The sequence below is a fragment of the Lepidochelys kempii genome, chromosome 23 (genome assembly GCF_965140285.1).
Source record: "Lepidochelys kempii isolate rLepKem1 chromosome 23, rLepKem1.hap1, whole genome shotgun sequence".
Taxonomy (NCBI): Eukaryota; Metazoa; Chordata; order Testudines; family Cheloniidae; genus Lepidochelys; species Lepidochelys kempii.
The window spans coordinates 7,790,873-7,814,593 of record NC_136402.1 but is presented as its reverse complement, the minus strand read 5'-3'; positions in this window follow the sequence as shown (position 1 = coordinate 7,814,593).

Sequence of the window (23,721 nt, the reverse complement as noted above, 5' to 3'; positions counted from 1 at the left end):
ATCCACATACATCCTCTATCTCTATTTTAATCACAATTGTTAATACAACAAAAGGGCGGGGAGTCTCTGGGTGCTGTTTCTGTTCTTCGAGTATTGCTTTGAGTCTCTCTCTCTGTGAATTGCTTTGAGAACAGACTCTGTCTTAGAATGTACGAACACAATTAGCAGCTTGCAGGTTTCACACATAGAGGGAGAGAAACAGCACCAAAAACCAAGAGACCTCTTAATTAGTAATACCCTGGACTTTAAACTATTGGGAATCAAACTCATTTGTGATTTCAGTACAGAACTTCTTTAATATGATCCAACACCGCTCCCCACAGTCACAGACGTTAGGCCGGAAGGGACCTCTGGGCTCCTCTAGTCCCAGCTCCTGCAGACCCCAGGCCAGAGCCCCTCCCTGCGTCCATGCTATTGGAGCCAGGGGGTCTCTGGATCCCCGAGTGGGAGGATCACTTCCATCCCGGTTCCTCCTTCTCGTGACAGTGCAGAACGGGGATTCATGAACTCTCTGCACCCCCGGCTCCCAGCCCACCTGAGCGGCTCTTTCCACTTTCGCAAGCTGCCGGGTGCTTTGGCCACGGGATGGAAAACGGTCCCATCTCTGCTTCCTCTCCCACCGCTGCAACGACGCAGCAGCTGCTTTAATAGCAGCCCCCCCTCCCCCGCCCCCATACTGTGTCCCAGGCCTTGCTAACGCTCAGAGCCACGGCAGCCCCAGGAGATGATTGCTGCGGGGTTCTCGGCCCGGGGAGAGGCAGTGACTCCTAGAAGCAGGGAGAGCAGCAGCACCATAGATCAGGGCTGTCTGGCAATGCCAGTGGCTGCCTGGGGTCTGGCAGCCCAGGCACTCAGAGCAGATTGTCAAAGGCCAAACCCCTCTCACCACCGGCTCTGTAGCTCCCCCTTGCTTTCGGTCTGTCTTAGGCACCATCCTGGCCCTCATCCCCCTGGCATCCGAGCACTGCCCAACCTCGATTGCATTTATTCTATCTGCCCCCTTCAGGGCAGGGCCTGGCTGCTTCCCCCACTGTACAGACAGGGAACCGCTGCAGAGAGAGAATAAGGGACTAGCTCGAAGATAAACAGAGCATCTGTGGCAGAGCTGGGAAATGAACATGGGTCTCCTGGGTGCCAGGATGGCACCTTCTCTTTCCACCTCCTGCCCCCTTTGTCCCTGGTTCAGTGGGAGCTCTCTGGGGCACAGGAACTGGCTGGTGCCCAGATGGAGCTGCGTTGCCTATTGCACAGATCTCGCTTTTCCCCAACATTGAAAATGCTGCTCCAACCTTACCAGGACCCGCCAGGATCCTTGCAGCTGGTCCGTGCTAAATTGTGAACTGTGCTCTGGCCTCCCAGAGCAGGGCAATGGGAGAGGGTGGGGCTGGCGCAAGGCCCTGCTGGATTGCAGCTCACGCATACGGGGTCCCAGTGCTATAGAGCTCTGTGCCGGGGCAATGCTTTGTGGGGGTTTCGCAGCTCCTCTCTCCAAGGCTGTGTGGGAGCAGCCGCTGCAGAGAATCCCAGGCCTGATTCCCCCGACGCTGGGTCTCCTGAATGGCCTCTGCCCTGGGGGGCTCCAGTCCTCACCGAATGTCTCCTGCTGACTCTCCAGCAGCTGCATGGCAGGTGTCCTAAGGCACCTCTAGTCCTCTCCAGAGCTCAGGGGGACTGTCCTGGCATCAGGCTGTTGCTGGCACCCAGTGCCGAGAGGCTGAACAACAGCTTGAGTGGTTCGTTTCCCGGTGTGCTACACCCAGTAATCACAATGGGGTGGAGAAGCAGAAAAGTTTATTTGAAGCTTCAAATAGGTAAAGGGAGATTTGAATCTCAAATCCTGTACACAGAGCAGGAAGTTACACAGGCTTTTATACATCCTTTTTCCCAACATACTTATCCAATAGCAAGCTACCCCAAGTATCCATGTAGCCAGCCAATCCAGTTCCCAGCTAGTTCCCTGATTCTCTGTATCATTTGTTAAACTCTACATAAAGCTGCTTTATTCAGCATTGTTCTTCCATATCTGCCCTGTGTGGCCTTGCTTAGTTTCAGGCAGTCTGACTCTGCAGCATATTGTTGCAGATTCTCAGCATAACTGCTGTGTGTGCCTCCAGGCAGGGGGGGCCAAGGACACTTGGGCCTAGTACGCAGAGCTGCTGCAAGTGCCTCCAGGCGGGAGGGGGGGCCAAGGACACCTGGGCCTAGTGCGAGGGGGCTTCATCGCCACTCGTGGTCTTCCATCCCCTCGAGTTACCTAGCGGCCATGCCCCAGTGTCCCCAACAACTCCCCTCTTTGAGAACACTCAACAGCCTTGGCTCTGAGTTTTCTCACTTGGGCTACTTATTTCTTTACAATAGGACTTTGCATAAGCACTTTGTGATAGCCCTGAAGAGAATGACTTATTAACTTTTGCAAAAGGGCCCTGACACATGATACCGCACAGCATAATACCAGTAATACAAGCAATACAGGAAAGAGAAGTTTCAATAGCAGGCTAAATAAACCACCAAGATAAGACGACAAACCCTAGCCTGAAAACAAGGTTTGCAACCAATCGTTCTCTGGGGCAGTATAGGCAACCTGTGCTCCGGCTCGGGCATGGGCCTCAGCCTGTACCACCTTTTCATAGATCTCATAACTGCTATCATTTACATATACACACCATCGGGGCGCCACGAGGGCACAAACCCCTCCTTGGGATGCCAAGAGATAGTCCAAAGCCAGCCTGTTTTGGAGGGAAAACGTCCTGAGCTGCTGTACCTCTTTATTTAATGTTTTTACTGCTGACCCTAAATCACTAACTGAGTCCTCTAACTCTAAGGCCACCTTCTCAAGTACCATCTGCAGCCTTATAGTATAGTGGCCTATGCATGCCATGGCTGGTCCGGTAAACAGTGGCGCTATTCCCAGTACAGAGCACCCTACAAGCTTCTCGGTTGTGAGGGGATTCTTCATCTTGCCCTCCAATGCCTTAGTCAGTCGCCGCAGGGTCTTTTCTCGTGACTCAACAGAGGTGTCTTGGGCATTTCTAATCTTTCCTTTGGGCAGTGTGGCAGTTATGGAAAGATGAGGAACTCCATGAGCTATATAACAGCTACCTGTCCAGTTGTCTGGCAGCACCTTGTAAGCCTTTCGGCCACATACAAAATAGTGACCCTGTAGGGCCCAGTAAGGACTGTTTCTTAAGGGGATTCCTGGGATATTTAAGGCTGCTTTGGCGGCTTTTTTCAACAATTTATATGCCCCTAAGGGGGCATCTTATTTTTTTGATTGGGTACAAGTGGGGGCATTTCTAATTGTGCCGTTCAAATTACACTCGCCATAGGGACCACTACAAACACACCATTGGCTTGCTACATTGGAGATATTAACTGGACGGCAAGTTATATTTCCAAACTTTTCTTTTGTGGTATGATTATTTGTAAGAGTTTCCCTAAAAGGGGAGGAACCATTACACCCACACTGCTGGCTTCCCCTTTTGGTCTTTATCCAATACCCATCAGCCCACTGTGTAATAACACAGGAGCTCTTTCCGACAGGATGCCCATAGGGATCAGATTGGTTTTGGGTAAAACATAACACTCCCTCAGTGAGTACTGCAACTGAATACTCCTGGTCCTGATAGGTGGCTTGCTGTAAAGAGGTCTTGTTCCAGAACGGTGAGTCCGTTCTTTTCTGCTCTTTGGTGGTGGCTAATTCTGCTAGGGTCAAGGGCAGCATGTCAAGGGGCATTCCCGTTTTGGGGGATAGTGGAGTTGGAGCACATACCCAGCAATCAGTCTGGTTTGTTAAATTAGCAACATGGTGCTCAAGCAAAACAAAGGAGTTATGCTCCCGATATGCACAGTTTGGAAATACCAATACAGAGAATAACAATGTTACCCAATTAATTATGACCAGAGTCTTCCCAACCCAGGATCTCCAATACCTGAGTGGGCCCATTTTAGTATTAAGGTGCCCGCTATTTGTGTCTTTTAAACAGTAGCTTTAGCCCGAGATTGTCACTAGATGAGGAGTCAGCAGGTTGGACGGTCCACTGTTCTGCTGACGAGGGGGCAGGTACTGCCTTCAGACGAGAGTGATGGATCCAGTTCTTGTGTCCCTCGATCTTTGCCGCTGTATGGGAGGTCAGCAGGACGGTATAGGGTCCTTTCCACTTTTCCTGGAGAGGCTCGTCTTTCCAGGTGCGAACAAGCACAGAGTTACCGGGCTGTAAGGAGTGGACGGGAGAGTCCAAGCGGAGAGGCTGGGAATCCTTGGTATACCTGTGAAGATACAAGAGACCAGCAGACAGGGAACACATATACTGTGACAAAAAAACATTACACAACTCCCATTCCCCTGACAGAACCGGGGTGCCATTCATAGGCCATGCCCTTCCAAACATAATTTCAAAGGGACTGAGCCCTAATCTACCCTTTGGGAGAACGCGGATACGGAGTAGGACGAGGGGCAAAGCATCAGGCCATCGCAGTGAGGCTTCTTGGCACACTTTTGAGAGATGCCGTTTAAGGGTCTGATTGGTACGCTCCACGACCCCACTGGCTTGCGGTCTCCAGGGCGTATGGAGTTTCCAGGGGATCTGTAAGGCATGTGAGATGCTTTGAATGGTTTTTGACGTGAAGTGTGTCCCGTTGTCAGATTCCATCCACAGGGGGAGTCCAAAGCGAGGAATGATCTCCTTTACAAACTTGAGGGCCACTGTCCTGGCAGTGCAGTTACGGAATGGGAAGGCTTCTGGCCATCCGCTGAACCGATCCACTATAACAAGGAGATATTTGAACCCTTGGGTCCAGGGAAACTCGGTAAAGTCTATTTGCCACACTTGTCCGGGGCCCGGAGTGGGTTCTAGGGCAGCTGGTGGCACAGGATGTCCCGGTCGGGGGTTATTCTTTTGGCAGACTAAGCAGTCCGCCTGTACCTGGGCAGCCAGGGGTCGGAGTCCGGAAGTGATAAAGTATTTTCCCATTAGCTGGATAAGTGCTTTCCTGCCAGCATGAGTGGTTTGATGTAGTTTCTGCAGCACTGGCTGGATTAGGCCCTTTAGTAAGAGGATTTTCCCTTCTGGGGAATGGAGCCATCCCTCCTTTTCCCGGAGACCGAGTTTGTCAGTTAGCTGTCTCTCCTCCCCGGAGTACTGAGGGGTTGGAAGCTCCCCTACTGATGGGATAAGGGCATGCATATGGGCGTTCTCAGCCTGAGGGGATGGCAGGGTGGCAGCATGCTTAGCCTCTCTATCTGCCCGGGCGTTACCTCTGGCCACATCTTGATCCTCCCTTTGATGGGCTTTACAGTGTACCACCGCCACTTCTGAGGGGAGTTGTACGGCTTCTAGGAGCCGGAGGATTTGGGGCCCGTACTTGACTGGGGAGCCTTGGGCTGTCAGCATTCCCCTTTGCTTCCATAGGCCAGCATGAGCATGCAGCACACCAAAAGCATACTTTGAATCAGTAAAAATGTTGACCCGCTTTCCTTTTGACAGTTCAAGTGCACGGGTCAGGGCTATTAGTTCGGCAAGCTGGGCAGAGGTCCCAGCAGGCAAACCTTCAGCTTCCACAGTGTCATGGAGGGTCACAGCAGCATAACCCGCCCTCCTTTGCCCATCTATTACAGTACTGCTACCATCAGTGTACCACTCATAATCTGCATTTGGGAGGGGTACATCCTTTAAATCCGGACGGCTGGAGTACTGGACATCTATGATCTCTAAACAGTCACCTTCCTGTTCCTCTGTTTCTGGCAAGAGGGTGGCTGGGTTAAGGGAGGGACAAGGGTGTAAGGTGACTTCAGAGTTCTCTAACAGCTTAGCCTGGTACCGAGCAATCCGAGCCTGGGTGAGCCAAAGCCCTCCCTTTGCATCCAATAAGGCTTGGACCATATGGGGAGTATAGATTTGCATAACCCCTCCCAATGTTAGCTTCTCTGCTTCCTCAAGCACTAGGGCAGTAGCTGCGACCGCCCGTAAACATGCCGGCCAACCCTTTGCAACCTGATCCAATTGCTTAGAAAAATAAGCCACGGGATGTCTCCATGCTCCTAACAGCTGTGTGAGCACTCCTAGGGCCACCCCCCTTCATTCATGTACATACAACTGAAACGGCTTAGAGAGATCCGGCAGGTCCAGAGCTGGGGCTTCCATCAATTTTCTTTTCAGGATTTTAAATGCCCTGTCAGCCTTTGGAGTCCAATAGAAGGGGTCATGATCCGCTCCTTTTACACAGTCGTACAGGGGTTTAGCCCACAGTCCAAACTCTGGGATCCATATCCTGCAAAAGCCTGCCATACCCAGAAATGTCCTGAGCCGCTTACAATTACTTGGAGAGGAACTTGACAGATAGCTTCCCTTCTTTTTTTTTTTCGCTTGAACGCTGACGCTCCCCTTGCCTTAGCTGTAACCTGATCCCTCTCCACCTCAGACAACAGGGTTCTCAGGAGGATATTACAGTCGTCTCAAGCGGCTTGTGACTACTGAGGCACCCCTCAAAGACTGAAATAAACCTGCTTGGGTTCGTTGAGAATTCCCCAGCCTGTGTTTTAAAAGCTGCTAAGTCTATTGGATTGAATGGCACATGGGTGTAAACTTGCATAGTGGTAGCCTGACGTCCGTCTGCCCGTGGGCAAGCCACAACAGTCTCGGTAAGCAAAGGATAGAGTCCCACCGAGGGGGCAATCTCTGTAACCCGAGGCATCCTAGCCTTATAAGGTAGGGATGTGGGGGCCGAAGGGGACACCGGCTCTGCCATTACAGTGGGGGTGGGGGTCTGGGGACTAACATTAGCTACTACCGAACCAGTCGGAGTCAAATTACAACTTTGCAGAATTACAGCTCTTTTCTATTTCTTAAAGCCATAAACGCTTGTGCATACAAATATTCATTCCATTTACCCATTCACTGGCAAAACAAAACTAATTGGAGGATCGTGTTGTAATTAATTGACCCTCCTGGTGGCCACCACTCCTGGTCCTCTAGTTGATATTGAGGCCAGCCAACTGTACAGAATCGTTTTAATTGGCTCTTAATCATTGGATCCGCACCAAATACCTTCCAGTTTGCTAGAATGCACTCTAGGGGCGTACACCGTGCCCTAACCTCTGAGCTCTGTCCCTGTCCCATATCTACAGGGTAACTCTGGGCGTCCCCAGGTTCCAACAGAGCATATAATCCGGATTTTAAAAGGTTCCTATCTTATCCAAGGGACCGGCTCTTCACGGTGGCCTGCAGCTGCTCCTCCCCCACGTCTAAGGGACCGGTTCTTCACCGCTGTCCACAACTGCTTCTCCACTATATGAGTGCGTTGCACCGTTGTGTCCTCCGGGGTCGATCAAATCGTGTCTCCTCCGAGGCCCCCGATGAACTCACCGGTGCGCGCTGGGCGTCGGTTCTCGCTGCAATCCTCGACCTCCAGGAGGGGTCCGGGCAAGGCTAAATTGCAGCCTCGTCGCCCACCCAGGGATGCCAAAAGCTGTTGCCGGCACCCAGTGCCAAGAGGCTAAACAACAGCTGAAGTTGGTTCGTTACCCGGTGTGCTACACCCAATAATCACAACGGGGTGGAGAAGCAGAAAAGTTTATTTGAAGCTTCAAAAAGGTACAGGGAGATTTGAATCTCAAATCCTGTACCCAGAGCAGGAAGTTACACAGGCTTTTATACATTCTTTTTCCCAGCATACTTATCCAATAGCAAGCTGCCCCAAGTATCCATATAGCCAGCCAATCCAGTTCCCAGCTAGTTCCCTGGTTCTCTGTATCATTTGTTAAACTCTACATAAAGCTGCTTTATTCAGCATTGTTCTTCCATATCTGCCCTGTGTGGCCTAGCTTAGTTTCAGGCAGTCTGACTCCGCAGCATATTGTTGCAGATCCTCAGCATAACTGCTATGTGTGCCTCCAGGCGGGGGGGCCAAGGACACTTGGGCCTAGTACGCAGAGCTGCTGCGAGTACCTCCAGGTGGGAGCGGGGGCCAAGGACACCTGGGCCTAGTGCGAGGGGGCTTCATCGCCACTCGTGGTCTTCCATCCCCTCGAGTTACCTAGCGGCCATGCCCCAGTGTCCCCAACACAAGGACACCTGGGCCTAGTGCGAGGGGGCTTCATCGACACTCGTGGTCTTCCATCCCCTCGAGTTACCTAGTGGCCATGCCCCAGTGTCCCCAACGGGACTGTCCTGGTGAATGGAACAATGGCTCCGGGCAGCTGGAGAATGCCTGTTCCCCCGGCAACCTCAGTGCCATTCCCTCTGGAAGTGATGGTGTCAGCGAAGGTGGGGAGGTGGTCAGGCCTCGGGGTTGGAGCTGGACTCAGGAGGCCGGGGCGTGGGTGGAGCGAGGCTGCTGCTGTGAGACTGAAATACTTGCTCCGGGAGTCACGGGCCTGTTCCTGGCTTGTGGATTGGCGGGAGCCCGGCACAGGAGGGACTCAGGGCCTGACACATAGCTCCAGGGGGCGCTTGGCTCCCGGCCCCGCTGGGCACTGACAGGCCAGGTGCAGGGGGCCAGGCGCAGCACCAGGGAGGACATTGGGGAGGCAGGAGCGCTGAGGTGGGGCTGAGCGGGCAGGTGCTGAGGAGCTGCGGCCGGCTGGCCAGCAGGGAGGAGGAGCAGCACCCAGCTGTGGAGAGCCCAGCTGCAGCTCCACACGGGGCGCGGCCAGAGCCTGGCAGGCGGCTGGCTGAAGTGGCACTTTGTGATCTGGCGCAGGCGGGAACTGGCTCCCCACATCCGAACGCTCTGCAGCGCCGGCGGATTCACATCTAAACCCGGATCTGGCTCCCAATTCACAGCTGGCCCCTCCCCCCAATCTGGAGTGGCTGAGACTCCAGCGCTCTGGGGAAGAGGCCAACAAATGTCAGCTCCTGGGGTGGGCTTCCCCCAGAGACAACCCTGTGCTGGGAAGGGAGGTTCCAAGAGCCGGCAGCTCCACCACTCACACTCCCAGCGTCCTGGGAATGAGCCAGGAGCAGAGTCCCAGTCCCCGTCCCCTGGCATTAATCCAGGGACTCCGCACTGGGGATGTGCACCTGGCAGCATGCAGCCTCCTGAGAACACATAGGCCAGGGTGCAGGGCAAGGGCTCCCAGAGAGAAACGGCAGGAGGGCAATGCTGGGAACCCCCAGGCTGTCTTCAGCTCAAGCATGAGGGCACCCCAGCATCCTGGAGAGCAGGAATCTAGCTTCAGCTCAGCCTTTATGTCCCCCTGTTCTCTGTGCTAGATAGGTTGGTCTCCCGGAGGGACGAAAGTGCCCATCAGGAGTTCCTGGCTTATGCAACGTCAGTTTCCCGCTCTTGTGAAAAAAACAGTGACTTCCCTTACACAGGAGCTGGTGTTCTTCAGGCTGGGCTGGGCCTGTACACGTTCCTCTGTAGGGGTGTGTGCACCCAGGGCCCGTGAGTCGCAGACGTTTGCCAATGAACATTTGCCAACAGACGTTTGCCCCCTGCTCTCCCCGTGTGCTCAGGGACCGCCATCAAAAGGGCACGTCTGCCACCTCCCTCTCAAGTCCTTCGCACCTGCATACTGCCAGGGGAACATCCCCATTTCTACTGAGGCCTCAGGGACATGGTTTATGATGAACCAGCTGGAGTTGATCTCTTCCCCCCCCCTCCCGGCGTGTTGCACCCCTACGGCTAGCTGGGGATCCAAACTGACACTCCCCGGTTTGAGCCCCTGCCTAGCCAGGCCTCCCCCCAGGCAGTTGTTGGCCCTGAACTCCTGCAGGCAGCCATGACACACAGGTGCTTGGGGGCTTGAGAGAAGGGCTATCACCAGCTGAATGACCCCTGCACGTATGGTGGGGACTGAGGCCACTTTGCCAGCAGGTGCCCCCAAAGTCCTGTGCTATGCTGAGTCTGGGGAGATGGGCAGGTTCAGCCTCATTAGAAGGGATCGGCCAGACAGAAAGGCAGAATCGGGTCCCCGCACGGAGCCCCTCTAGTACCTGCCTGTGTCCGAACCACCAGGACAATGGCCAATCCCACCTTCAGGTCAGGTTCCAGCGTCGGGCCCTCTCCATACCCACAGCGTGTGGCACCCAGCATGCGCCGATAGACTCCGGTACATGCAGTAAGTTCACAGACACTAGAAACTGCCTAACACCAGGCTGGGGGCTGGGGATGTGTAGGGTACAGAGCACAGCACCCTCTAAGGCCGGGCAGGAGGGCTGGGAAATGCATATGATACAGAGCACAGCGCCCTCTAACACCTGGCAGGGGGGCTGAGAGATGGGGGGTGTAGGGTACAGAGCACAGCGCCCCCTAACGCTGGCCAGGGGCCCTGGAAGCTGGGGGAATATGTAGGATCCGGAGCACAGCATCCCCTAACACCAGGCTGGGGGGCAGGGAGAGGGGGGATATGTGGGGTACAGAGCACAGCGCCCCCTAACACCAGGACACGAGGTCTCGTCCATCTCAGGGCGGAAATGATCACACCCTTCGAATGGGGGATCTGCCACGGGCACTGGCAGGAGCGCGCTGCTTTACATTAAGATTCTTTGGCTGATGGGCGAACCTCACCCCGCCCTGCGTTTCGAGTGTGAACAGCTGTCGATGGAAATCCAGACGGCAGAGATGGAGCAGGACTAACCGGGGTCACTGAGTCTCGCCCTCACCCCGTGTCTACACTGTACAAGGGTGGGAAATAGCAGGTGCCTTTTCTTGCTCTGATACGATTTTGGAGATGCCGACGCTTGCGACAGCTTTCTCCCTGTGTGGGTTGTGGGATCCAGGGGAGCCGTCTGTGTGCTCTGTACAGGACAAGGTGTGTAGATCGTTTATACCTCAATATATCACTGTAAATACAGTTATTTAATATATCAAATAAAAGCAGAACAATACATCAAAAAACATCAAAATGAAACAGAGGATTGCTATGTACAGGGGGGATTGCTATGTACAGGGGGGATTGCACGTGACTAGTTAACTGCTCGAGAGCTTTCATCACCGTGTACTTTCTGACAGGTTTCCGCGCCCTGTGTAGGGTTTACGTCCCGCCCTCCGTCCCCGTTTCCGGTCATGTACATTTTTGGTGCCGTCGGCCCTTTTGAACATTTCTTTTGTATTGTTTTCTGTGTTTAGCCGGGAGAAAGTTGCTTTCTTGTGTTTTGACATATTTAGAGAAAAAGTAAGAACAAGTAGAAAGAAAGGCTGTAAGGGGTTTGCGGCTCCCTCCCCGTCCATCAGGGTGGGAGACTACGCCCCTCGCTACGATACTTCCGGGGTACCTTGGTTCAGGGGAAAATTAGCCCAGTGTTAATGGTTCAGGCCTGCAGTCAGGCCGAGCAATGGTAGAGAGTCTGTTTGCCTGGGGCCCTCATTCAGGGCAGGGCTGCTGTCGAGTAGGGGCTCTGGCCTTCAGTCAGGCAGGCAGAGCAGCAGAAGGTCCATTTGCCTGGCCCTTGATCAGGGCGGGGCAGCAATCAAGTAGGGGGGCTCTGGCCTACAGTCCAGCAGAGCCGTCGCCGTCTAGGGGAGGTTAGCTCTCTGGTGGGAGAGTCAGCACAACCGTCTGGCGTCCTGATTCAGGCGGGTGCCAGACCAATCAGGCCTCCTGACAACCAGGTGGGGAACCTGCCACTCCTGACGGTGGCGTGGCGGTGGTAGGGGTACCCAGGCCTTCCCGCTCCACTGCGTCCCCACCCAGGGCCCTAAACAGCAGCGGAGTGGTCCGCCACTGGGTCAGCGGGGAAAATCTGACTGCAACACGCTGGCCGGCTTGTAGTCAATAACACAGCTGAATCCGATTCGGCTGCCCTGGGCTCCTTCCTACACACCCATTCCGTGTGTACATGGGTTCCAGGGTTGTTGTTCGCTTCGCTGGGGTAGACGGCTAGTGGCAGCCCCACCAGCTCCTTGGAGTCCCCGGCGTCTGGCAGCGCCGGCAGCCCCTCTGGCTCTCTGTCAGGATAGCGCTCTCCATTAGGGGAGCAGGGAAGAGACGTCCTGCTCCTCCAGCAGTTCGCTCCCAACTCAGCTGGAAGGGCGGCCTTTTATAGTTCCGCTTCCTGTCCCACCCCTCTGCTTCTGGCAGGGTGGCATGCGGTGGGAGACAAGCCTGCTTTCTGCAACCCTCCTGCCCCCAACAACCCACTTCAGCGAGTCCCAAAATCAAATCCACTTACCAGGGGCCTCCTCTCCTCTTTGTGCTTCGCCAACATCCGGGGTAGAAAAGAGCTCCTGGCCGCAGGCATCTCTGACCTCCGAGTCATCTTCTGCCTCTGGGTCCCCCTCCACATCCTCGTCCAAGATTTCCTCCTCCTGGCTCGGTCCACTCTCAACTGACATGCGAGCCACCGAAGTATCCACAGTGGTGTTCGCAATGGAGGTGGGGTCGCCGCGGAGTATCATGTCCAGCTCTTTGGAAAACCGGCAGCTCATAGGCGCAGCACCGGAGTGGCGGTTTGCCTCCCGCGCCCTGTAGTCGGCGTTCCGCAGCTCCTTCACTTTCATCCTAAACTGCCGTGTGTCCCGGCCATCCCCCCTTTCTGTCATGCATCGTGAAATCTGTCCGTAGGTGTAATGATGCTGGTACTGGCGGGACCCGACTGAGAGTGCCAGTTCAGGACAAACTGCTTCAAGCAGGGCAGTTACAGCCGAAGGCTGGGGGGTTTTTCACCTCTAAGGCAAACCAAACCAGCCAAACAGAGCAGACTTTGGTCTCACCCCACTGGCTCACCACAAGTCACACAAGCAATTCCCTTAGACGCTCCAGTTTCCCAGTATCACCAATTGTTATGGGGACAAATGGTTATGAAAACCAATACCCCAGGAAAAGAAAAAAGGCTCTCTTGATCCCAAAGGACCAAGCCCCAGACCCAGGTCAATATACAAATCAGATATTGTCCCAAATCACGCTGTTGCCAATCCTTTAGAATCTAAAATCTAAAGGTTTTGTTCATAAAAGGAAAAAGCTATAGATGAGAGCTAGAATTGGTGAAATGGAATCAATGACATACAGTCATGACCAAGTTCTTGGTTCAGGCTTGCGGCAGCGACAGAATAAACTGCAGGTTCAAATCAAGTCTCTGGAGAACATCCACAGCTGGGATGCGTCTTTCAGTTCTTGGTTCAAAGCTTCAGTGTAGCAAAGTCCCTCCAGAGGGATGAAGCAGGACTGAAGACAAGATGGAGGAGCTGCAGCAGCTTTTTATATTCTCTTGCCATGTGGTCTTTCTTTCTTTGTCCCAAAACAAGCTGTCCATCACGTGGCCTGGAAAAACCTCCGAGTTCTGTCCATAGGCAGGTCCCTGCACACTGTGCTGAGTCCCAAGGCTTGTCTGCCTTCTCTCAAGGGGTCAATTGTGTAGCTGATGGTCCTTAATCGGTCATCAAGCAGGCTAGGCATTGCATCCGATGAAGTGAGCTGTAGCTCACGAAAGCTTATGCTCAAATAAATTTGTTAGTCTCTAAGGGCCACAAGTCCTCCTTTTCAACTTGTCTGGGGTGTCACCCAGACGCATAGTACAAGTTTGAACCACAGACAGTATCGAGTCAATACTTATAACTTAAAATACAAAAATGACACAAACATATAGAGAGCATAATCATAACCAGCAAACCATAACCTTGCCTTAGACACCTTATTTGACCCCCCTTTATACAAGATTTGGTGCCACTACAGGACCTTGGTTGCAACAATGATCTATATGGTCCCAGTTCAAGTCAATAACGTCACAGTAGGTATCATAATTGCTACGTCCGGAGTGCAGCTGGGACTGTACAGCCTCCTCTCCCCAAATGCTGATGAGGTCCAGCAGCTCGGCATAGCTCCAAGCAGGTGGATCGCCTGGTGCGTGGAGCAGGCCTGGCCACCTGGAAAGATGCGCTGCACTCATCACTGAGCAAACAGGAAGGGGACTGTCAAAATGGCAAAGGAGTTTACGGAGTGGGGATGATGGATGGTCACCTGAGGGCCGGGCAGTAGAGTTCAAACCGATGACCAGAGAGGGGAGAGCAGGCATTGTGGGACACCTCCCGGAGGCCAATCGCAGCGCCGTAATGGACCTCGGTGTCTACACTGGCACCGCAGCCTGTAGCCCCGGTGCAGAAAGTTTTTTAAACTGTGCGGTGCTTTTTTTAAAGCGCTGCAACTGCCCTGTTTCCGCGCCCTGAGTGGCGTGGCCGTGCGTCCACCTCACCAGTTGCAGCGCAGAAAGCTGCTTTACCGCGTTGCAACTTGCCAGCGTAGACAGGACCCGCCCTCTGTGGAGAAAGAAGTGGTTCGGGACTATTTAGCAAAGCTGGACGAGCACAAGTCCATGGGGCCGGATGTGTTGCATCCGAGAGGCCTAAAGGAGTAGACGGATGTGATTGCAGAGCCATTGGCCATTATCTTTGAAAACTCTTGGCGATCGGGGGAAGTCCCGGACGACTGGAAAAAGGCTAATGTAGTGCCCATCTTTAAAAAAGGGAAGAAGGAGGATCCTGGGAACTACAGGCCAGTCAGCCTCACCTCAGTCCCTGGAAAAATCGTGGAGCAGGTCCTCAAGGAATCAATTCTGAAGCACTTAGAGGAGAGGAAAGTGATCAGGAACAGTCAGCATGGATTCACCAAGGGCAAGTCATGCCTGACTAATCTAATTGCCTTCTATGATGCGATAACTGGCTCTGTGGATGAGGGGAAAGCGGTGGACGTGTTGTTCCTTGACTTTAGCAAAGCTTTTGACACTGTCTCCCACAGTATTCTTGCCAGCAAGTTAAAGAAGTATGGGCTGGATGAATGGACTATAAGGTGGATAGAAAGCTGGCTAGATTGTCGGGCTCAACGGGTAGTGCTCAATGGCTCCATGTCTAGTTGGCAGCCGGTATCAAGTGGAGTGCCCCAAGGGTCGGTCCTGGGGCTGGTTTTGTTCAATATCTCCATGAATGATCTGGAGGATGGTGTGGATTGCACCCTCAGCAAGTTTGCAGATGACACTGAACTGGGAGGAGAGGTAGATTTGCTGGAGGGTGGGGATAGGATACAGAGGGCCCTAGACAAATTGGAGGATTGGGCCAAAAGAAATCTGATGAGGTTCAGCAAGGACAAGTGCAGAGTCCTGCACTTAAAATGGAAGAATCCAATGCACCGCAACAGACTAGGGACCGAATGGCTCGGCAGCAGTTCTGCAGAAAAGGACCTAGGGGTTACAGTGGAGGAGAAGCTGGATATGAGTCAACAGTGTGCCCTTGTTGCCAAGAAGGCCAATGGCATTTTGGGATGTATAAGTAGGGGCATTGCCAGCAGATGGAGGGACGTGATCGTTCCCCTCTATTCGACACTGGTGAGGCCTCATCTGGAGTACTGTGTCCAGTTTTGGGCCCCACACTACAAGAAGGATGTGGAAAAATTGGAAAGAGTCCAGCGGAGGGCAACAAAAATGATTAGGGGTCTGGAACACATGACTTTTGAGGAGAGGCTGAGGGAACTTGGGATGTTTAGTCTGCAGAAGAGAAGAATGGGGGGGATTTGATAGCTGCTTTCAACTACCTGAAAGGGGGTTCCAAAGAGGATGGCTCTAGACTGTTCTCAGTGGTAGCAGATGACAGAACAAGGAGTAATGGTCTCAAGTTGCAGTGGGGGAGATTTAGGTTGGATATTAGGAAAAACTTTTTCACTAGGAGGGTGGTGAAACACTGGAATGTGTTACCTAGGGAGGTGGTGGAATCTCCTTCCTTAGAAGTTTTTAAGGTCAGGCTTGACAAAGCCCTGGCTGGGATGATTTAGTCGGGGATCGGTCCTGCTTTGAGCAGGAGGTTGGACTAGATGAACTCCTGAGGTCCCTTCCAACCCTGATATTCTATGATTCTATGATTCTATGAAGGGTAAGTTCTCTTCCCCCCCCCTCCGCTCCCCCTGCAGCTTGCTATACTTTCCTTGTATAATAACAGGTTTCAGAGTAGCAGCCGTGTTAGTCTGTTTTCGCAAAAAGAAAAGGAGGACTTGTGGCACCTTAGAGACCAACGCATTGGATGCTCATGAAAGCTTATGCTCAGATATATTTGTTAGTCTCTAAGGTGCCACAAGGACTCCTTTTCTTTATACTTTCCTTGTCTCACTAACCAAAAAGGATCTCTTCCTGTTTTCTATGCTCTCCTTCTCTCACTAACCAAAAAAAGGATCTTTCCCACAGCTCTGTGTTCTGCTTAGTAACAAAAAAGGATCTTTCTCTCTCTTTCTGTTTTCTGTACTTTACACAGCCCTGTGTCACTGACACAGGATCTCTAGCTCATTTTTCGGCCGTGTGATTTCTTTCACCCGACCTTCTCAACCTTCCTTTAGAGTTTCCTCTTTTTTTTAATGAGCCTTTGCTTTTTAAAATTGATTTCAATTTTTTTACTCTTATTATTTTTTAGTCCCAACAACAATAACCTTTTACCACGGTCTTACTAATCTATAAAACACACTCCTCTCTCTTGTTGCTTTCTATAGTTTCCCCTCTTCCTTCTATTTAAAATCACCTTTCTTTCCTTTTTTCTTCTAAGGCTAAGCAATCTTTCTTTTTTTAAAACTCCTTTCCTTTAAAACTCCTTTAAGGCCTCTGTCATGAGGGGGCGTGGTCTCCTGCCCTGGCAGCCTGGGAGGGAGCCGCGAACACCCCCTGGTGGGCAGAACCGGGACACCCATGGCAGCAGAGGGGCGGGGCAGGAAGCGGCACTATAAAAGGCTGGGCCTCCAGCTCAGAAGGGAGAGAGCTGCCAGATGAGCAGCATGTCTCTTCCCCACTGTGGAAGCATAGACGTAACGGAGAGTGCTATCCTGACAGAGACCCAGCGGGGCTGCCAGATGCCAGGGACACTGAGAAGCTGGTGGGGCTGCCACTCACTGTCCTCCCCCAGAGCTCGCTGTTGCCGGCAGGGAAAGGGCTGGGGGGAGTCCTCCTCTCTGACCCCTATCCCAGAGCAGCCTGCCTGCACTCCAAACTCATCCCCACCCCTGCCCCACCCCAGAGCCCACACCCCCAGGCAGAGCTTTCACCTCTCCACCACACCCTCAACCCTCGCCCTGAGCCCCTCCAACACCCCAAACACCTTATCCCTAGTCCTAGACAGAGCCCTCATCCCCTCATACCCCAACCCTCTGCCCCAGCCCTGAGCCCCTTCCAACACCACAAACCCCTCACCTCCAGCCCGAGACAGAGCCTCATCCCCCCACACCCCAACCCTCTGCCCCAGCCCTGAGCCCCCTCCAACACCACAAACCCCTCATCTCCAGCCCTAGACAGAGCCCTCATCTCCCTACATTCCCCAACCCTCTGCCCTAGCCCTGAGCCTCTCTAACCCCCCAAACCTCCCAGCCCCAAACAGAACCCTCACCCCCTATACCCCGACTCTTGCCCTGAGCCCCTCCCAAACCCCTCAGCCCTGCACCCCCTCCCATCCCCAAACTCCCTCCCAGAGCCTGCATCCTGCACCCCAATACTCTGCCTAAGCCTAGGGCCTGCATCCCAGATGTCCTTCCTCACCCAAACTCCCTCCCGGAGCCTTGGGTAGGTGGGGGGCGAAGTAGGGGCGGGTTCTGGGCACCACCAAAATTTCTACAGACCTGCCACCCCTGAACCCATGTACACACGGAATGGGTGTGTAGCAAGGAGCCCAGGGCAGCCGAATTGGGTTCAGCTGTGTTATTGACTACAAGCCGGCCAGCGTGTTGCTGTCGGATTTTCCCCACTGACGCAGTAACGGACTGCTCCACGGCTGTTAGGGCCCTGGGATGGGACGCAGTGGAGCGAGAGGGCCTGGGTTCCCCTACCACCGCCACCCCACCGTCAGGAGTAGCAGCCTCCCCACTTGGTTGTCAGGAGGCCTGATTGCTCTGGCACCCGCCTGATTCAGGACGTCAGACGGTTGTGCTGACTCTCCCACCAGAGAGGTAACCTCCCTCAGACTGCGACGGCTCTGCTGGACTGTAGGCCAGAGCCCCCCTACTTGATTGCTGCCCCGCCCTGATCAAGGGCCAGGCAAATGGACCTTCTGCTGCTCTGCCTGCCTGACTGTAGGCCAGAGCCCCTACTCGACAGCAGCCCTGCCCTGAATGAGGGCCCCGGGCAAACAGACTCTCGACCGTTGGTCGGCCTGACTGCAGGCCAGAACCATGAACACTGAGCTATTTCCCCTGAACCAAGGTACCCCGGAAGTATCGTAGCGAGGGGCGTGGTCTCCCGCCCAGACGGATGGGGAGGGAGCCGCGAACCCCCTACAGCCTCTCTTTCTACTCGTTCATACTTTTTCTCGAAATATGTCAAAACACAGCACGCTGTTAGGGCCCTGGGCGGGGACGCAGTGGAGCGGGAGGACCTGGGTTCCCCTATCCCCGCCACCCCACCGTCAGGAGTGGCAGCCTACTTGGTTGCTGCCCCGCCCTGATCAAGGGCCAGGCAAATGGACCTTCTGCTGCTCTGCCTGCCTGACTGTAGCACAAGCACGCAACCTTCCCCCAGCCAAACACAGAAAAATAATACAAAAGAAATGTTCAAAAGGGCTGATGGTGCCAAAAAAGTACACGACCGGAAACGGGGACGGAGGGCGGGACGTAAACTCTGCACGGGGCATGGAAACCTGTCAAAAAGTACATGGTGATAAAAGCTATTGAGCGGTTAACTACTCACGTGGCTGGGCAGGGCAGGCGGCCAATGGGGAGAAAGCCATGGTGCGGCATGATGTGTTCCACCCTGCTCCAGGCGGGCTCTGGTGCACCAAACCCCCAGAGTAGGGAGGCTGGCTTTTACTCGCGCAGCTGGGCAGCTTCAATGACTGGGTTCTCCCTTGTATGCATCAGTCTCATCCTGTGCAAGAGTGTCCGTAGGCTGGTGCGGGCTGGACGGTGTTTCTTGCAGGCCTTGAGGATCAGCATGGTCTGCAAAGCCAGGCACCTGACAGAGGACTTGCTGTCCTGCTGGAAGCCTTTGAGGACTAAGATTGAAAGGAAGGAAATGGAGGTCAGAGCCATGGTGCTCTGGAAAGCCCTGGCAGAGCAAGCCAGCGCTGTACCTCTCAGCCCGCGACAAGAAGGCAGCAGGCTGGGAGGCGGGAAGCAGGGGACTAGCAGGAACAACCTTCAACCCTCACTAAACATCCCCACTGCCCTTCATAGCTGGGGGAGCCCCCAGACACAGGCAAGAAGTCACAATGAACCCCATTCACTCAAAAAGAAAAGGAGTACTTGTGGCACCTTAGAGACTAATCAATTTATTTGAGCATAAGCTTTCATGAGCTACAGCTCACTTCATTGGATGCATACTGTGGAAACTGCAGAAGACATTATATACACAGAGACCATGAAACAATACCTCCTCCCATCCCACTCTCCTGCTTATAATAGCTTATCTAAAGTGATCACTCTCCTTACAATGTGTAAGCCCTCTACACCAACATTCCACACAAAGATGGACTACAAGCCGTCAAGAACACTATCCCCGATAATGTCACGGCTAACCTGGTGGCTGAACTTTGTGACTTTGTCCTTACCCATAACTATTTTACATTTGGGGACAATGTATACCTTCAGATCAGCGGCACTGCTATGGGTACCCGCATGGTCCCACAGTATGCCAACATTTTTATGGCTGATTTAGAACAACGCTTCCTCAGCTCTCGTCCCCTGACGCCCCTACTCTACTTGTGCTATATTGATGACATCTTCATCATCTGGACCCATGGAAAAGAACCCCTTGAGGAATTCCACCATGATTTCAACAATTTCCATCCCACCATCAACCTCAGCCTGGTCCAGTCCACACAAGTGATCCACTTCCTGGACACTACAGTGCTAATAAACAATGGTCACATAAACACCACCCTATACCGGAAACCTACTGACCGCTATTCCTACCTACATGCCTCCAGCTTTCACCCTGACCACACCACACGATCCATCGTCTACAGCCAAGCTCTGCGATACAACCGCATTTCCTCCAACCCCTCAGACAGAGACAAACACCTACAAGATCTCTATCAAGCATTCTTACAACTACAATATCCACCTGCGGAAGTGAAGAAACAGATTGATAGAGCCAGAAGAGATCCCAGAAGTCACCTACTACAGGACACGCCTAACAAAGAAAATAACAGAACGCCACTAGCCGTCACCTTCAGCCCCCAACTAAAACCCCTCCAACGCATTATTAAGGATCTACAACCTATCCTGAAGGATGACCCAACACTCTCACAAATCTTGGGAGACAGGCCAGTCCTTGCCTACAGACAGCCCCCCAACCTGAAGCAAATACTCACCAACAACCACATACCACACAACAGAACCACTAACCCAGGAACCTATCCTTGCAACAAAGCCCGTTGCCAACTGTGCCCACATATCTATTCAGGGGACACCATCACAGGGCCTAATCACATCAGCCACACTATCAGAGGCTCGTTCACCTGCACATCCACCAATGTGATATATGCCATCATGTGCCAGCAATGCCCCTCTGCCAGGTACATTGGTCAAACTGGACAGTCTCTACGTAAAAGAATAAATGGACACAAATCAGATGTCAAGAATTATTCATAAACCAGTCGGAGAACACTTCAATCTCTCTGGTCACGCAATTACAGACATGAAGGTCGCTATCTTACAACAAAAAAACTTCAAATCCAGACTCCAGCGAGAAACTGCTGAATTGGAATTCATTTGCAAATTGGATACTATTAATTTAGGCTTAAATAGAGACTGGGAGTGGCTAAGTCATTATGCAAGGTAGCCTATTTCCCCTTGTTTTTTCCTACCCCCCACCCCCCAGACGTTCTGGTTAAACTTGGATTTATGCTGGAAATGGCCCACCTTGATAATCATACACATTGTAAGGAGAATGGTCAGTTTGGATGAGCTATTACCAGCAGGAGAGTGAGTTTGTGTATGTATGGGGGTGGGGAGGTGAGAAAACCTGGATTTGTGCTGGAAATGGCCCACCTTGATTATCATGCACATAGTAGGTAGAGTGGTCACTTTGGATAAGCTATTACCAGCAGGAGAGTGAGTTTGTGTGTGTGTGGTTTTTTTTTTTTTTTTGTGGGGGGTGTGTGAGAAAACCTGGATTTGTGCTGGAAATGACCCACCTTGATTTTCATACACATTGTAAGGAAAGTGGTCACTTTGGATAAGCTATTACCAGCAGAAGAGTGAGTTTGTGTGTGTGGTTTTTGGAGGAGGGGTGGGGGGTGAGAAAACCTGGATTTATGCTGGAAATGGCCCACCTTGATTATCATACACATTGTAAAGAGAGTGGTCACTTTGGATGGGCTATTACCAGCAGGAGAGTGAGTTTGTGTGTGGGGGGCGGAGGGTGAGAAAACCTGGATTTGTGCTGGAAATGGCCCAACTTGATTATCATACACATTGTAAGGAGAGTGATCACTTTAGATAAGCTATTACCAGCAGGAGAGTGGGATGGGAGGAGGTATTGTTTCATGGTCTCTGTGTATATAATGTCTTCTGCAGTTTCCACAGTATGCATCCAATGAAGTGAGCTGTAGCTCACGAAAGCTTATGCTCAAATAAATTGGTTAGTCTCTAAGGTGCCACAAGTACTCCTTTTCTTTTTGCGAATACAGACTAACACGGCTGTTACTCTGAAACCCATTCACTCACTATTTCTAGGACTGCCCCGTCCCTGCAGGATCTGATGGCCTCATCCCTGCCTGTATTTACGCTCCCCCTTCCCCCCAGTGCACAGATGGGCACTCAAGCCCAGAGAGGGGGAGATTCACAAAGGGGGCTTGGGCATTGTTATGCTACGCCTAACTGCCGGTGCCCTGCTGCCCTCCACCAAATGCCGAGGAGGGAGCTCAGCCATTCTCTAGCTCTGGTTGGGGCCCAGCTGTGAACCTGCTCTGGGAGTGAGGAGCCTGAGCTATGTCACCCCCCCATCCCCCTTTTCCCCAACAAATGTGGAGGAGACGCTGCTCTGCCCTGCGCTGGCCCAGGGGTCCGGGCACGCAGCAGGGAGGTAGATGACCGGACGTCACCTCAGTCTCCTTTGGAGCAGTGGCTTGACACCAGGCACCCCACTTGGAGGTGACTGCAACAAACCCTGGGCTAGTGAGTGCAAGGCGGGGAGGCAGGACCCCACCTTTGCTGTGTTGCGGGGGCGGGGAGGGGGCATTCGTCTGCGAAGGCCAGCCAGCTCAGGCCCAGTTTGGGGATTTGCCAGGCCACAGCTCTGAGGTCAGGGTAAGTGCCTGGGCACATGCCAACCAGCAGACACCACAGGGTGAGGGGGAAGCTGATCAGGGGTTTGGGGATCTACAGTTTGCAACCCTTTGTGGCTCTCGCCCAAGATCACATTGCTGGCGTCGGAGATTGAACCCAGCCCGCGGCCCTGGGCCATTCGTCCCTCTAGCGCTCAGTGCTCAAAGCAGACACCGCTCACCGTTGCAGATGGCCTCCAACTTCTCCTGGCTCTGCTGGTCCAGCTGCCGGGCAGTGAGCCCTACACACACAAACAGCTCGTCACATCCCTGCGTCCCCAGCGAGGGTGTCAAAGCGTCTGTCACCCTCCAAGCAGTGGGGCTTTCCCCTGCCCCTCGCTGTCCAGGACACACTCCTGAGTCCCCAGGGGAAAGGGCGAGGCCCCAGGGATGGCTGTGGGGCTGGCTGCCAAAGGAGAGCACAGCGCCTTGAGGTTCCACTACCAAGAGCCCATGGCGGGGTGGGGGAGGGGGGATGGGGACTGCATGGGGAGCAGTGGGGTTCGAGGGGCCCATCAGCCGATCAGGGCAGTTTGGGGTGAGCTTGCTGCTGCGGGTTTCTGACACCCCTGAGCCTTCATTCGGCAATCAGGAGCCCAGGGGTTACTTCTCGCTGCCGGCAGGGACTGAGGAGAGCCTGGGACTGGATCCAGCCCCCTGCTTAAGGGACCCCCCTGCTCTGTGGTTACCTAGAAACCTGATGGCCGCTTCTCTAATGGGAGCCTGCGGGTTTTCCACAAAGGCCATGGCCTGGCAGAGGAAGGTTTCTGCCCTCCCCTTGTAGCACGCCACCTAGGAGCCAGAACAAGGGAGCACAAGGTTATTAAAGGCCTTTCCATCCTGCAGGCCAGGTTCCAGGTCTTTGGAGTGTCCTGCTTTCGGCCCTCCTTCCTGTGCCGGGGGGATCACGCAGAGGGACTACAGCCAGGGCCAGGTGTGGTCCCGGGGCTGGGGCTCGGTGTGGGCACGGAGCCGGGCAATGGAGGGCTCCCTCACCAGGCAGTCACAGCCTCGCCAAAGCTCCTTTTTCTGGAGGAGGGCACCGAGCTGGCTCCACCTTAGGAATTTCACCGCACTCCTGAGGGTGTCCCAACACACCTGCAAAACAAGAGGGGCCGGGGTGAGTCGACAACGGTTATGGGAGCTGGAAGCCAGGGCCGTCCCTCGGCATACACGCCTGCATAGGGCACCATGAAATTTGGGGCACCAAATTGCCCCAAATTTCATGGTGCCACTAGGCGGCTGCATGCTGCACATGCAGCAGCCCCAGCCCCAGTGACCCGCCCTATACCTCGGCCAGCCCCGCTGCAGGCTGCGCCCACTACAAAGGGCTGGGCCATCCCTGGGGGGGGCCCAGACAACTCCCTCCACCCTGCCTCTTCCCCTTCCCCCCTGCTCCGTCCCCAGCCCGCCCCCATTCCACCTCTTCTCCGCAAGCCTCTTCCCCCAGCGACCCCACACTCACCGGTACTGGCAGGAAGTGGAGCAACCGGTCCCAGCCCGCTCTCCTCCAAAAGAATTGCCCCCCGCACTCACCGGCGGTGGGAAGCGGAGTGCCACGGC